This window comes from Pollicipes pollicipes, unplaced genomic scaffold (assembly GCF_011947565.3).
Source record: "Pollicipes pollicipes isolate AB1234 unplaced genomic scaffold, Ppol_2.1 Scaffold_7262;HRSCAF=8765_pilon_pilon_pilon, whole genome shotgun sequence".
In the NCBI taxonomy this organism is placed as follows: Eukaryota; Metazoa; Arthropoda; class Thecostraca; order Pollicipedomorpha; family Pollicipedidae; genus Pollicipes; species Pollicipes pollicipes.
Window position 1 is genome coordinate 13,803,607 of NW_023597055.1, and position 13,738 is coordinate 13,817,344.

Sequence of the window (13,738 nt, forward strand, 5' to 3'; positions counted from 1 at the left end):
CTTCCGCCCGCTGCGCCGGGGCCGTTAACCCCGCTTAAGTATGGCAGCGGTTACAGCGGCGATGGTGCAGAGACGGCTGCCCAGGCCTGCTGCTTCTCTCGGACGGTGTCTCTGGCAGTGTCGCTGCCTCCGCCTACAGGCCTCCGCTATCCCGCCCCGGAGGCGGAGACGTGGAATGCTATAAAGGACGACGACGCATGTTTGAAAACTTGAACTCCCTGCTTCATAGGCAAGCGCTTCAACCAAATAAGTCATGATATTACGGTAGTAATGGCCTTATTCCTCGGAGAAAAAAAAACCAGCAAAATGCAGAAATAGATTGGTTGATATTTCGGCAACACGCCTTTATCGAAACAGTAGCAGAGGAGCTATTATTACCGCCTGCTATTGTTTCGATACCTACATGTGTCTTCTGCTTTTGTTTCGATAAAGGCATGTTGCTGAAATATCAACCAATCTACTTCTTCATTATCCTGGTTTGTCTCCGAGCAATAAGGCTGCTACTAATGCCTTATCTGTGTGAATAACGTTCCTCACGAATGCACTGAACAACTTAAATAAGTCAGGAAGCCGCCATATCACACTTGCCATGTGATTTCGCCGAACATGTGGCGGCGCTTTATCTACCGGAGCGACGCCGCAAACTCAGGTGACGCGGGCAGGAAGCAGCCTTGATTTAGTCCTCACCGGGAAGTTCGGCGCCAATTTCCGTGTCGCAACTTCAATGCTGAAATGTCACCCTGCAAGTCTTGCCGGTAAGTGGCTGTGGGCCCCCATAGCTCATCAAAATTCAAAAGCGTCGCCGACTGCCTGTCAGAGGGTCATGGCGGTGACGAAGCGTGGAACTATTAGCGAATCAGCGGAGATCTTTTAGGGGTTTGAAAGGTGGCTGTTACGTGTTATACCTCGTGTTAAAGCGACCGTGTCAGTTATTGATGTCTCTCAAAAAGTGCAAATATGCCGATACACTTGTGGCACAGATGTGACAATTTGTGGATCTGTAATCCGGGGGCTAATATAATTCGTGCAGTGTTTTACTGGGGACCGCTGGTAACCCTGAATGTCAATGAGGACAGACTCATCAACATGCGTCCATGCATCCAAACGAATCGTCTGAACTAGGCGTGGAACAAGCAGATGGACTTCATTTTCGAAATCGTCGCTTAAAGCTACAACGAGAAAAATAGCAACAATTGTATGGTGGATGATGTTTGCTTGTCTGTATAATGACATACACAGACACGCGACTCTTTTCGTTCCCAATGCTTTCCTGGACAAAACAGAACCCTGGATCCTGGTTCGCGTTGGCTCCTGTCACAAAATAAACCCTCTGTGCTGTGTTCTGCTGGATCTTTCAACAAACCAAATTCCTGGATCTTCGTCCTCACTGGTTCTATCGGAAAATCAAAACCATGGACCCTGGTTCCCACTGGCCCCTTCACAAATTCCAAGCACTGGACCCTGGTACCCTCTGGTTCTTCAGCAGACCGTGGGTCTGGTTAATGGTTCCTAGTTCCCATTGGTACTTTCGAAAACACTAGACCTTGCAAGCTAGTTGTCACTGATTTTTAAAAAATAAATACAGGAACCTGACTCAAGTTTCCCAGTCACAAAGCCATGTGAGTCGCACAGGAAAACCAAAATAGTTTTGCTTTCACGTGTATTAGATAAAATACATCACAGGCAACCTGAACAAAATGCATGTTATGATACCACCAATGCAATTAACAAAGCCCAGCTGCTAGCTATAGACCATTTGCCTGCAGGTTACATGTAAACGCCTGATAGTTGAAACTACTATACAGGATAACCCCCAAATCTGCTCTCACACCACGGAAAAGTCACCCACCACAGGCAACTAAAACAATCAGCATACCCTGAAACCACCACTGGAACGAACAAATCTTAACTGCTAGTTGAAGATTATTGCCTGCAGCTTAGCAGTGAATGCCTGACAGCTGAATCTACCACACGCAAATCAGGTAACTAACAATTGCTAACAATTAACTTTCACATTGCAATGAAAGTCACACACCACAGGCAAGTCAAACAGCATGTCCTAATACCACCATTATAACCAATACAGCTTTACAATAAATTGAAAACCATTGTCTACAACTTAGAAGTGAATTCCTGACAACTGAAACTACCACCTGAATAATCCACATATTTGTAGTAAAACAGTTAGGACGCGCCCGAGTGGCCGGTTGAATACCATTCTCTCGAGTGGGGGAGGGGGGCAATTTGACTCACTCCGGAGAGCTCAAAAACTAAGAGAGCTGAAGACACCAAATTCAGGGAGTGTGTTGGCCTGCACGCGAACTCACCTGCGTCAAAATTTGGGGTGTCTAAGTGATGCCTTTACCTGTTCTAAGCAAAAGATCACTGGAGCTCATTTAGGGTCAGCGACCTTGCTTGAACCTTCGCAGGTCATGGCAACCAAAATTATTCAAGACTGCTTTAAGTTTTGTAGTTGAATAAGCGTTAAGAATTTGCACTATGCGGTGTGTTCCTGAAGGCAAAATTTTGACCGGGATGAATTCATGACAGTGACCTATGCTGGCCTTTAGAAGCCCATTGCAAAAGTAGAATGCGGTGCTTGTTATCAACAAACTCAAAATGAGCACCAGAAACTATCCCATACAACAAGCTCTACGTAAAAAATCGGGTTAGTTTTGAGCTTGGTATGACTTTCATAGCTGACCCTTGGTCAATGAAATTTGTTCATGCAGTTGCTGTCTTGCCTAAGGAGCTATCTCAGAGCTGTATGCCCTCGTTTAACACTCCGTTGTTGCATCAGATCGAGCGATTTCCTAGAAATTGTCCTTGCTGAACCCATGGCCCGACTTTGACCTGTCGTAGGGTAGTGACCGCACAATCTACATCTATTTTGTTCGAATAGAAACGTGCCGCTATTTAATTGTATATAGCTACATAAAACTTGATGCGGCTACGCCGCGTTGTTCGGAGACCATTATGGAAAAACCTTCGGGGTCAGATCTATCCCCGCTCCCACCCGACCGCTTGTCAATGCTGTCCAACCAGCAGGGCTCCCTAAAATGCCACAAAAGTTGCAGCTGCCAGAGTGGCAGTACTTTTTTCTTTGAAAAAACTTCGTATCTTCCTCGACGGAGGTGTGGCAAATGAGAGGGCCAGAAGGGGCTGAGAATCCCGACGTTTGAAAAATTGATAATAGCTCTATATAATCTGTCCAATCCATGCTTAATGAGCATGGCTTGGACAGATTAGGACAGGCTCAAGATAGATTAGGACAGATTAAAACAGGCTCAAGAAGAGCATGAGCATTCCTTATGTCTTTCTTGAGCCTGTCATGCTTGCGAATTTCCGTGAACTGGCGTCCTTCTTTTTGATTTCGAAACAAGATGCGGTCAGAACCCACGGTCGGATAACATATGAGATGGCTGAGATACAGATCAGAAATCCAACACTGGCACAACCAGAGTGTTACGGCTAGTGTGGTCTGGTAAGATGATACCCGGTCTTCCATCCAATGTCTACGAACCTACGCAGCCTCGGAATACTGTAAAACAATGGTAAGCTCATTTCCATTACAGGTCATCATGCTTGATTTTTGCAGATGAATTCTGGTACTTACAGTTTCCATGAATATAGTTATCTATTTACTAGTTATCTTCAACAACCAGGTTGTTAGAAAATCGCCAGGTGATTAGGTTCCTCCAGCGGAGTCTGGTTTTTCACGGTTTGATGCTACCTAATTTCTCTTACCTTTGCGAAAACGAATACAAAGAAACGAATGGTGGAATAAATCAGTTTAAGCTGGGCGTAAGCTTCAAGGTTGTACCTCCGTTATTTGTTTGCGCCATGTCACGTGCTCTCTGGTCTTGTTGCCAATATGTTGTCATCATAGCTTACGGTCACCTCTATTTGGGTTTGCCGAGGGCTTATTGGGTTAGAAAGGAGCTTCTATGCCAGTGAGCTGCAAGAAAGGACTTGCTGACAGGCACGATGTAAGGCAAAGAAATAGTAAACTCAGTGAATCTAGGGTTATTTTGGCGAAGCAGCAATTTTCTATTTCTGCGGACATTTCGCAAACCAGGCTCGCATGACTACAGGCATGCAGAAAAAATGAGATAGTCAAATTCACATAACTGCATTCTCCATATTACAATATGCACAGTGAAGCAGATGTTTGTAACATTTCATTGTGGCAGGGTTGCATCAAATCACTGAAATTTGGGAAACCTTTTGAAATTGTGTATGTACATTTGTTTCAATTCATTTGTATTAAATGAAGGAACACCAGGGTGTAGGTTTACATTGCAGAGTCATTTCAGCCCTTCAAAATCTAAGAGAAAAATGTGGAGGTAAGTTTAGCTTTTTTCCCTGCTCAGCCTCCCAAACTATTTTGCAAGATTGTGCACAGAGAGCACCTTAATGCACTTCGAAAATCAAGGCTGACATTAGTTTAAGGTAATATTCTGGTTCTTGCTGCTTACATTTGCATCACTCCCGACTAGAGACAAATTCTTTCTAAATCTCAGCTTAATCCTGAGCTGTATATTAGTTCTTGCTTTCTTTATTTTCTTCATTTTAATTTTATATCATCTTTTAGCATAACATTAGGCTGGATCTTGGTTCTCGTGGGTTCTTTCGGGATAATTCCAGGGTGAATATTGGTTCTTGATGGTTCTCATGTCTTACTACCAGACAGAATCTTGGTTCTTGTTGCATCTTTCGGTTTATTGTCAGGTTGAATCTTTGACTCTTGCTGGACCTTTCTGCATAATATGAGGCTAGATCCTGGTTCCTGCGGGATCTTCCGACCTGATATGAGGCTGCAACTCCGTGCCTGCTGGACCTCTCGGCCTAATACCAGACTAGTTCCTGGCTTCTTTTTGGTTCCGGAACCAGAAGCCAGGAACCGGTTCTCGGAAGACATCTTGGAAACCTGGCGCATCTCTGCAGTGGTAATGAAAAAGGCACCACCGAGATTCGAACTCGGGATCTCCTGTTTACTAGACAGGCGCTTTAACCAACTAAGCCATGGCGCCGACGAGATAACTTTTGACACGTGACTGAGAAGAAAATCGTGTCTGTGACTCACAACCTGTTTTATACGTACAGCTGTTTTCCCTTATCTGTCGGCATGGCCACAAGTAGGTCCTGCCAGGCAGTATCCAGCACTTCAATCCGGCTTTCAATCCGGCGGCACTTCAATCCAGCACTTCAAAGCGGGTTATCAGTGTCATTTTATTCAGAACCTCGCTTGTGCTATGCTTGTCGTCGGGCTTAGTCAGTTATAATAAAAGCACCAAGACTACACAATTTCTGTAGTAGCAAGATGCTATTGAAAACTGATGTCAGTTTGCAACTACACAGGAAAAGGAATAGGGTGGGATATTAATTGCATCTGTGAGCAAAACGCGCCAGACATCGCACACTACTACCGCATCTCAGTACGCCAAATGACAGTCCTAAAATTACCCGCCTCAAGTGATTTTGCACCGACCATGAGGAAACAGATGTTGGACATCTCAAAGCGCCGGAATCCCTCTTCAGATCACTACACTGTACACGAGAAAAATCGTCACACAAGCCCACGAAGCTGCAGGCAGTCTTAATCCAACAATGCCACTAAAACTGAGCGTTTTCCTCCTTTCTACCTCACAGAAGACGAAGGCGCCACAATAGTCAAAATGTCAATACTATAACCATTTCTTGAATCTGGCGTACAAATTCAGGCTCGTCCATGGTGTCATGGACGAGCCTGAGTTTTTCGTGTGTCTTTCTTGTGTCCTTTAGTGTCTGCACCATTCAACAGTCCGCAATAAATACCGCATTAAATTTTATGCACCGAGCTGCTTATGAAGCAATGTATGAAAATACCCAAGAATGCCGTTCGTGCCACTTACGTGGCCTCATTTAGGTTAAGGAATGACACGAAAAAGTGAGAGATTGTTAAACGTAACACCATGTTACGACGAACACTAACACGTAGAAGAGCAGGACTGTGTGCTTATGGACGCAGCTGTTTATAAAGCCTGCCAACTGCAACTTCCCGACCTATATGAAGGTTTTGATTGGTGCCGTACATTCATCGAAAATTCATGACACAAACCTGTGTGGGGATATGAGAAGAGATGGGAGAATAAATCAGGACCCAAATCGTCATGAGACATGTATGCTGAAGAAACTACAATGGCTGTAAAAGTGAAAAGTAACATACGTAACAGCACTTGTTTTGTGATCGTGAATTCCACATTTCGTAAATGGGAAATACGCAGACAAAGATAAACACTACCTTACCACTCTACGGATATCCACAAAGGTTGTGCTTGTGATACGCCAGCATTTGCGGGCTAGATTAGCTCATGGACGATGCTAGGTGATGTAAGTAACACAGGTTCCCAGTCATTTCATTAAAGAGAGTGTTCTGCATTTCTATGATTTTGTTAGCTGAAATAGCCAAGTGAAAGATCATTGTGCGCAGTTCACAGCTCTATCCTTCTTATGACCTGAAACTTTTTAGTTTCTGAGCTACATGCCAGCAAAAATACGTAGACTTTTTCGGGCAGACTATTTCAAGGTCTTTCAGGCGTGCATAACTTCATAGAATCGTCGTCTAAATTGTGTCACTCCTTGGTCACGCAATATTCAAGACCGAAAAGAATATGATCGCCGAATTATACATGTCTGGCGGTCTTTAGCGCGATTTCCAGATTCAACGGCCTTCAATTGACTCTCAGTCAATATTGTGCAAACTTTGCAATATTATGCTCTCTGCTGCATTTTGCCAGAAGTCATAGGTTCTTCATAGTTATTGCAGAAATAAGACCTGTAACCGAATAATTCAGAATAACGCAGTACCAGGCATGCGAATACAAGTAAGTACTTTACACTAACCAATGAATATGCAAGAACACCATGAAGAAAGGGCCAAAACACCATCATTTAACGCAACAATATTTGATTCAGCACACATCTAGACCGGAGCGGGTCGCCTCTCGGAAGATTGAAGAGGTAGAAGTGAGTGCCGCCGTACAAAGTTTAATAACGTGATCAAGCGATGATGTTTTAGGCGCATGCTTACGAAAACAAGAAAGTTGTTGTCTAGAGCTGTTTTCCCACTTAAAAGCATACCAATGGTTATGGCAGAGCTTATTTCATCATATCCGATGCTTGCTTCGATATCTGTAAACGTGAAACCTTTCTTTTAGGACTTAAGCCCTGTAGGTTCTGAGCTAGACACCTGCGATTTCATGTGGACTTTTTCAACGCTAACCAGGAATGCATGCCGACAGGGAAACGTCACTCACATGCTACCACTTCATTGGCCACACGGCCATGAAGGCGAAGACAGATATAATCGTTCATTTTCTCGTGTCTGGCGTACGTGAGCACAATTGTTGTAACCAACGGAGTTTGTTTGGTTCGCAAGCAGTGTTATGCATTCACTGTAAGTTTCAAACATGAATCACGCTTTGTGCCATCTTAGGAAGTTAGTCGGTAGTATTACTCATAACGGCAATAACACTTGCAATGGAATAAGTTAAGTGCAGCGCCATGACCGAGGATGTGAATGTAACAAGACATTATGAAATCACAGAAGAATATGCAAGGACACCAGAAGAAAAGGCCATAGCACGCATGCACGACATTCGGTTTATGAAAATGTCATACTCATTACGACGACACCTCTCGGAAAGTTGAAGCAGTGCATGTGAGTCAGCCCGCCTGCTAGGGTGGCAATTTGACACGACCAGTTTTGCTGCCTCTCTGATGTCACATGAACGTTCCATGACGCGCGTAAGCGATGATGTATTGATGAACATATTTACTTTGAAAAGTGATCGTTTTGTGTAGAGCATGCATACCAATCTCAAAATTGATATAAATTGATATACTTAAAAGGAATGTTTTACATTTGACAACGTTGAAGCAAGCATCAGATATGATGGAACAAGCTTACTTGTAACTATCGGTGTGACATTTCAGTACAAAAGACTGCTCTAGACATTTTCTGCTCAGTAAATATGTTTTCAATGCGTCTTAATTTAATGACATAATCGTAACTTGCACGACATTGATTGGGAGCCAACTGACGGCCCTTATATCTGGAAACCGCGCTCATGAACGCCAGATATGTACGCCTCGACAATCATACCTTCCTAGGCCTTGATCGCCGCGTCGCTTATGGAATCCCAGGATTTGAATGACGCTATTATGACGCCATGAATGCCAAGGTATCTTTCCAATGTTTTCCCGGATACACCTTTCCCCACCTTCGCCGGCGTGTAGCTCAGAAACCAGACGGGCTCAGGTCTTAAGAAGGGGAGGATTGTAAACAGCACCAAAAGATGTTAAATATGTCTCCTTTAGTTTAAAACCGCAAATAAATATAAAAACACTCCCTTTAAAAGCACGCCAATGTACAAATCGTATTGTATAATGTATTATAATAAATAAAGTATATCTTGTTAAGTATTCCAATGAACAAAGTATACCCAGTGAGTTTATTTCATGATGTCTGATGCTTGCATCGATATCTGCACATATATGGAACACATAATTTCAGTGCTAGCCAATTTTTTAAAATTCCTACCCTGCATGATCCCACAAAGTTTGTCCAACTGCCCGAACAAAAGTCCTCGGTTTCTTGCCGGATTAAATGTGTTTGGGGGGAGAGGGGGGGGGGAGGGAGGGCAAGCCGTGCCAAGCAGTGGGGTATCTGGGCGGGACGCAAAAGACGGATCTCGTTGAAACTAGAACTGACGTAACACAATCATTGCATTTTGGAAATCAACATCCAAGACCACAGTGGGCATGCACATAATGCATGTGTGATGGATGCTTGTAGCGTGTTGGTGCTCAGACATTACTGAAAAGAGGCACCACCGAGATTCGAACTCGGGATCTCCTGTTTACTAGACAGGCGCTTTAACCAACTAAGCCATGGCGCCGACATATGATTCACGGGCACGTGACCGGGAAGAAAATCACTTTTTGAAGTGGTGACCCTGTTTTGACATTTTCACATAATCATTTGAGCTTGTCTGCCAGTATCTGCATTTTTTTTGCCACACACCTGCCTCCTGCCAGTCCGTTTGGGCCGGTAGAGACTGGCTGAATTAAATTGGTCTTTTTTGAAGAACGTTGTACCTCTTCTCCGGGGATTACCGTTAACAAGGCCAGTAGGGCCAGACGTGTTAATAAACTATACATCCATGATGGAAACCATACGTTCTAGAAGAACATGTATTGCATATTCGAAACAAATACCCAAAACTACAGCTAGGTGACCACGTCAGTGGTGTTGATTGCTCTTTTGTGTTACCGGAAAACGTTGAAGATAGACAACACCGAGATCCGAACTCGGGACCTTCTGCTTTCTTGACAGAGTCTTCAACTACGTTGACCATGGCGCCCGCGGAGATTTCCCTAGCACGTTATCAGGATGATGTAGCTAGCGGGGCTGTTTCGACAAACTTCAAGGTTTGCCGGCATCTGCTTTTTGGTTACATACATGGTCCCTACTGGCCAATTGTAAGGAGAGAAATTCAAATTTAGGCGTTTCGTTTTTGCGCCAATCCACTCATCATTTGTTCATTTAAAGTTCAGTGCGCAACATCCAGAGTATGACTAGAAATACACCAGATGTGCAATGCAGGCTAAATTTTTAGTTTAAACTACACATGTGGCGGCCGGTAACTGAAGGTAGCGAACTGAAACGAGGCGCAAGTGCCACACTAGAGAACGTGTCTTAAATGTGAATTAATCATAGATCATATACATGTGCTACAACCCCTGACTTCGAACGCAAAACACTTCGGCTATGGACCCAGCATGCTACCGATGAAGCTACTGAGACCATTGGTCATGTCTCGAAAGTCGAAAATTCGCGGCGTACTATGTATATCCGCTTTGACCCGATGTGCTGTAGGAGTTCAGCTTCTGGAGAAAAAATGGTCATTTCCTCGGCCTTCAAGACAACCTGAATAATCTTCCGCTTGATGCCGGGCACATCGAAATTGAAGAGATAGAATCCATCGAACTTCCAGGCCGCAGTGTGAATTTAGATAGAACCCCGGTCGGTCAGATCAACCGACGGGACAAAATGGTCGGCTATCGGAGTAGCCTTGTGCTGCATAGCGAAGCGACTGTGCGCTTATCTCTCACCTTGCTTGCCAATACACATTTAAGGAGCGGCCAGGTATAACAGCGCGACAAGCTAAGTAACCACAATCTCCACGGCCGAGGCTCCTGATCCAAACCGGACGGCGCATCATCGCGGCTTCACCCGATGAGAACTGCCCAGTCGATGCGCTGTTGGGCCTAGCGATCTACCAAATCTGGGCCCTAACCAGTGCTAGTTTTATGAAGCGAACAAAAAATAACATACCGTTGGTTTGCTTCGCCTTTGTCCGGCCAATACCGGATAAGGGTTGCTTAAGGCCGGAAACAAATCTGGTCTGCCGTCCCTGCCGTGTCGCGGCGCGACCTTGGCCGCGCGGTGGAATGCGACCTACCGCCCCGGGCGCTGACCACCGTCCCGTGGCGGGCCGTACGGGACGCGTGATAGGTGCTTGTATACTAGCCCAGTGTGAGCTGACTTATGAGTGGTTGTTCATCCGAACTGAATGTAATGACGTGCCTGCCTGGGATAGCAGGGGCGGTGCGCCTCTGGACTCGGTCCAATACAGATCGCCGCATCGCTACACGTCTCTGTCTGACCGAGCTGAGCTGAACCGCTGGACGAAGACATGACAATAGCTGGCAATTCATATTCAATGCTGCGCATCAAACGACAACAATATTTATATTTTGCTTAGAGGCTTAAGCCACGCAACTGCCGACTGTACAATGTGTTGTCCTTAAAGCAGAGGCAGGAGATGCACCCCAGCGGGTTCACTGTCTCCGCTGTCGGCTTCAGCATTCCGAGTTCCCCGTGGATGATGCTGGCACCGAACTCGAAGCCATGCATTCGCCTTGCCAGTGTGCTGCTTGAGGGCAGGGGACATTCTTGACATGCTGGACGAATGCATGGGCTTTCCAGCTGATGGAGCGTAGTGCGGCAGCCTCGGCGACAAGATCCAGTCCTTCCACCGACCCTTGATCAGTGATGCTGGCTGCTAAGTTGAGTCACTGAGCTCCTGCTGGCTAGAGATGCCCTAGGTCTGAACGTGCTGCAGGTTACGAGTTTTCCACAGGAGATGGAACACGCGCAGTGGATGAGCGATCCCCGGCGCCAGTAAAGACGGTTAGTGCCAGCTAGACGGTTAGTGTCAGTTAAACGGTTAGTGCCAGTTAGACAGTTAGTGCCAGTTAAACAGTTAGCGCCAGTTAGACGGCTAGTGCGAGTTAGACAGTTAGTGCCAGTTAGACAGTGAGTGCCAGTTAGACAGTGAGTGCCAGTTAGACACTTAGCACCAGTTAGACGGTTAGTGCCAGTTAGACGGTTAGTGCCAGTTAGACAGTTAGTGCCAGTGAGACGGCTGGTGCCGGGCCCGCATCTGCACCATTCGCCTCTTCAGTCGCCGAATGTCGGGTGGACGTGCTCGCGCCTCGGTGATAAAATGCCTGTTGGTGAGAGAAGCTCCCACGGTGGAAAACGTATGGCGTGAGCTGCCGATATTTAGTTACCCTGACGTGCTGCTCTTAGAAGCCCAAGCAGTGCGAAGCGTTTTCGGCACGCATATTTATTTAATATCCAGTTTGTGCACGATAGTCCTACCCAGGCCTCCTTCCCTTGAGTACTTTCCCGGCCCACATTATTTATCTTATGACTGTAGATAGTTCTTGACAGAAAATCAAACATTACTGGAAACATTTGAATTATTATATCGATAATGATGGGAACAAAGCACTTATGTATGCAATGCAGTGCATTGAGAAGATGATATGCACCGATATTGGTGGTGGTATAAATGAAGCTATCAGTAATACTGAGGGCCCGATTCAATGATTTGGGGACATTCCCAACGCGTAGTGTTAAAGTGGAACTTACGGAAATCTGAAACGTACGCGTCTGACTGAAAATCCATAATACCTAGTAAAATGACACAGATTGGGGATAGGTGTTCAAACATCGTTATGTGTAATTTTGAATTGGGCTACCATAGCACCAACCAGTCGTGTGGTGTTGAAATGCAAGCTGCTGAAATGCATTGCTTGTGGAGCGTGAAAAGGGGAATTCAATCCGAGTGAAACTTCCCGGAAATCTACGTGTCCTGCTGAATTGACAAGCACTGAGGCTGGGCTGAGCTTGAAGACATATCGTGATTAATCTAGCCTGCAGGGTGTTGTGCTAACAAAAACATTGGCACCATAGTTGGATCATGAATTGCCATGTCATTTTTTTGCCGTTGATTCCTCCCATGCATTAGCCGTAGCCGTGGCCGCAGTGTTGAATATTCTCAAAAAGTGGAGGCCAGTGCCACCTAGTCCCCCTCCCCATAACCCTACGTCATGATGGCAGTCCAGACTAGTCAAGTTTAAGTGGCCATCAAGTACTGTCATGATAATTATATGACCTTGAGTACAAGCTAACTTTTCCAGTGATTGCCACAGTTCGTAGAAGTAATCTATCTCATAGTATTTAACTTAGAGAAATGACAAAAATACATGTTTTCAAACGTTAATGACACGTTATTTCAAACATACAAACCGCCCGTCAACTATGAGCGGTAGCAGGGGCGCCTGCCTAGACTTCGGGAACATTTAACATTAACTCTTTGACAGTGCATGGAAAGGGGCGAAGAAAGAAAGAAAGAACTCGCCAGCCCGCCGCATTCCACCCCCACCCCATTCTACACAGATGTTCCGTCGCTACTGCTCCTTTCCGAGGCAAAGATTGCACTATATCTACAACACACTGCATGATGCAAAAAAAGAAAAAATACAAGATCCTTCAGCGCGAAAAATGATTGCCGATTTCAAGGAGGAATGGCAAAAAATAACATGTTCTGCGTGCTGAAATTTTTCACTGCACAGCAGATATAACCCAGTCCAAAGTTCGCTGCTTTTTGCGGGTCAGAAATTGGCGGGTTGGTGGGCTGAAAAGTTGCATCTCTAGTACGGACCTCATACCACTTTCAAAACTCAAAGCCATGTGCAGTGCACTGGACCATCCAGACTGGACAATTAGTGAATCATTTCTTATAAGAAGTCGGCGACCGGAACTAAAGAAACAGGGCTCATCATGGCCGATTATGCGAATGCGATAAGTGACTTTATGCGTGATGCGTGCAAGCTTGAAACCCGTTTCATGTATAAGTGATGCCTGATGCGTGATGCACGATGCCTGCCTAATTGAAAACGTTTGCACGTCTAAGCGGTGTGTGATGCGTGATGCTTGTGTGCTTGAAATCACTTGCATGTATGAGTGGTGCATGATGCGTGTTACATAGTTACATGAATTCGTTTGGGGTATACGTATTCTCCACGCATTTTAATCCTTAGTTGGGTAGATACTGTATCGTATCGATCGTTGCCCATTGCTCCTTATTAAACCCCGTGAATTTTGGTCACTTGTAGAAACCGTGGCTTGCTGTCAAAAAAAAGAAAAAAAGTGGTCGGCAGGCAATTTTGAATTATGAATTTCCCACTCATATCCGTTTGGATAATGACATTTACCAAAAATATCAATGCATATACCTCTCATATCTCTTGATTTCTCTGGGAACAATAAGGCTAAAAGTACTGTCTTATCTATAAGTTTTTAAAGATAATGAAAATGCCCTCGATGACGTCATTCAGG

At 45.0% G+C, this 13,738-nt stretch overlaps 2 non-coding genes across 2 annotated transcripts; both read right to left on the reverse strand.

Moving 5' to 3' along the window:
- Positions 1-4,959: 4,959 nt before the first annotated feature.
- Positions 4,960-5,033, reverse strand: TRNAT-AGU (transfer RNA threonine (anticodon AGU)). Its single transcript has one exon. It is a non-coding gene; the product is annotated as a tRNA-Thr (tRNA).
- A 3,835-nt stretch (positions 5,034-8,868) lies between these two features.
- Positions 8,869-8,942, reverse strand: TRNAT-AGU (transfer RNA threonine (anticodon AGU)). Its single transcript has one exon. It is a non-coding gene; the product is annotated as a tRNA-Thr (tRNA).
- Positions 8,943-13,738: the final 4,796 nt, after the last annotated feature.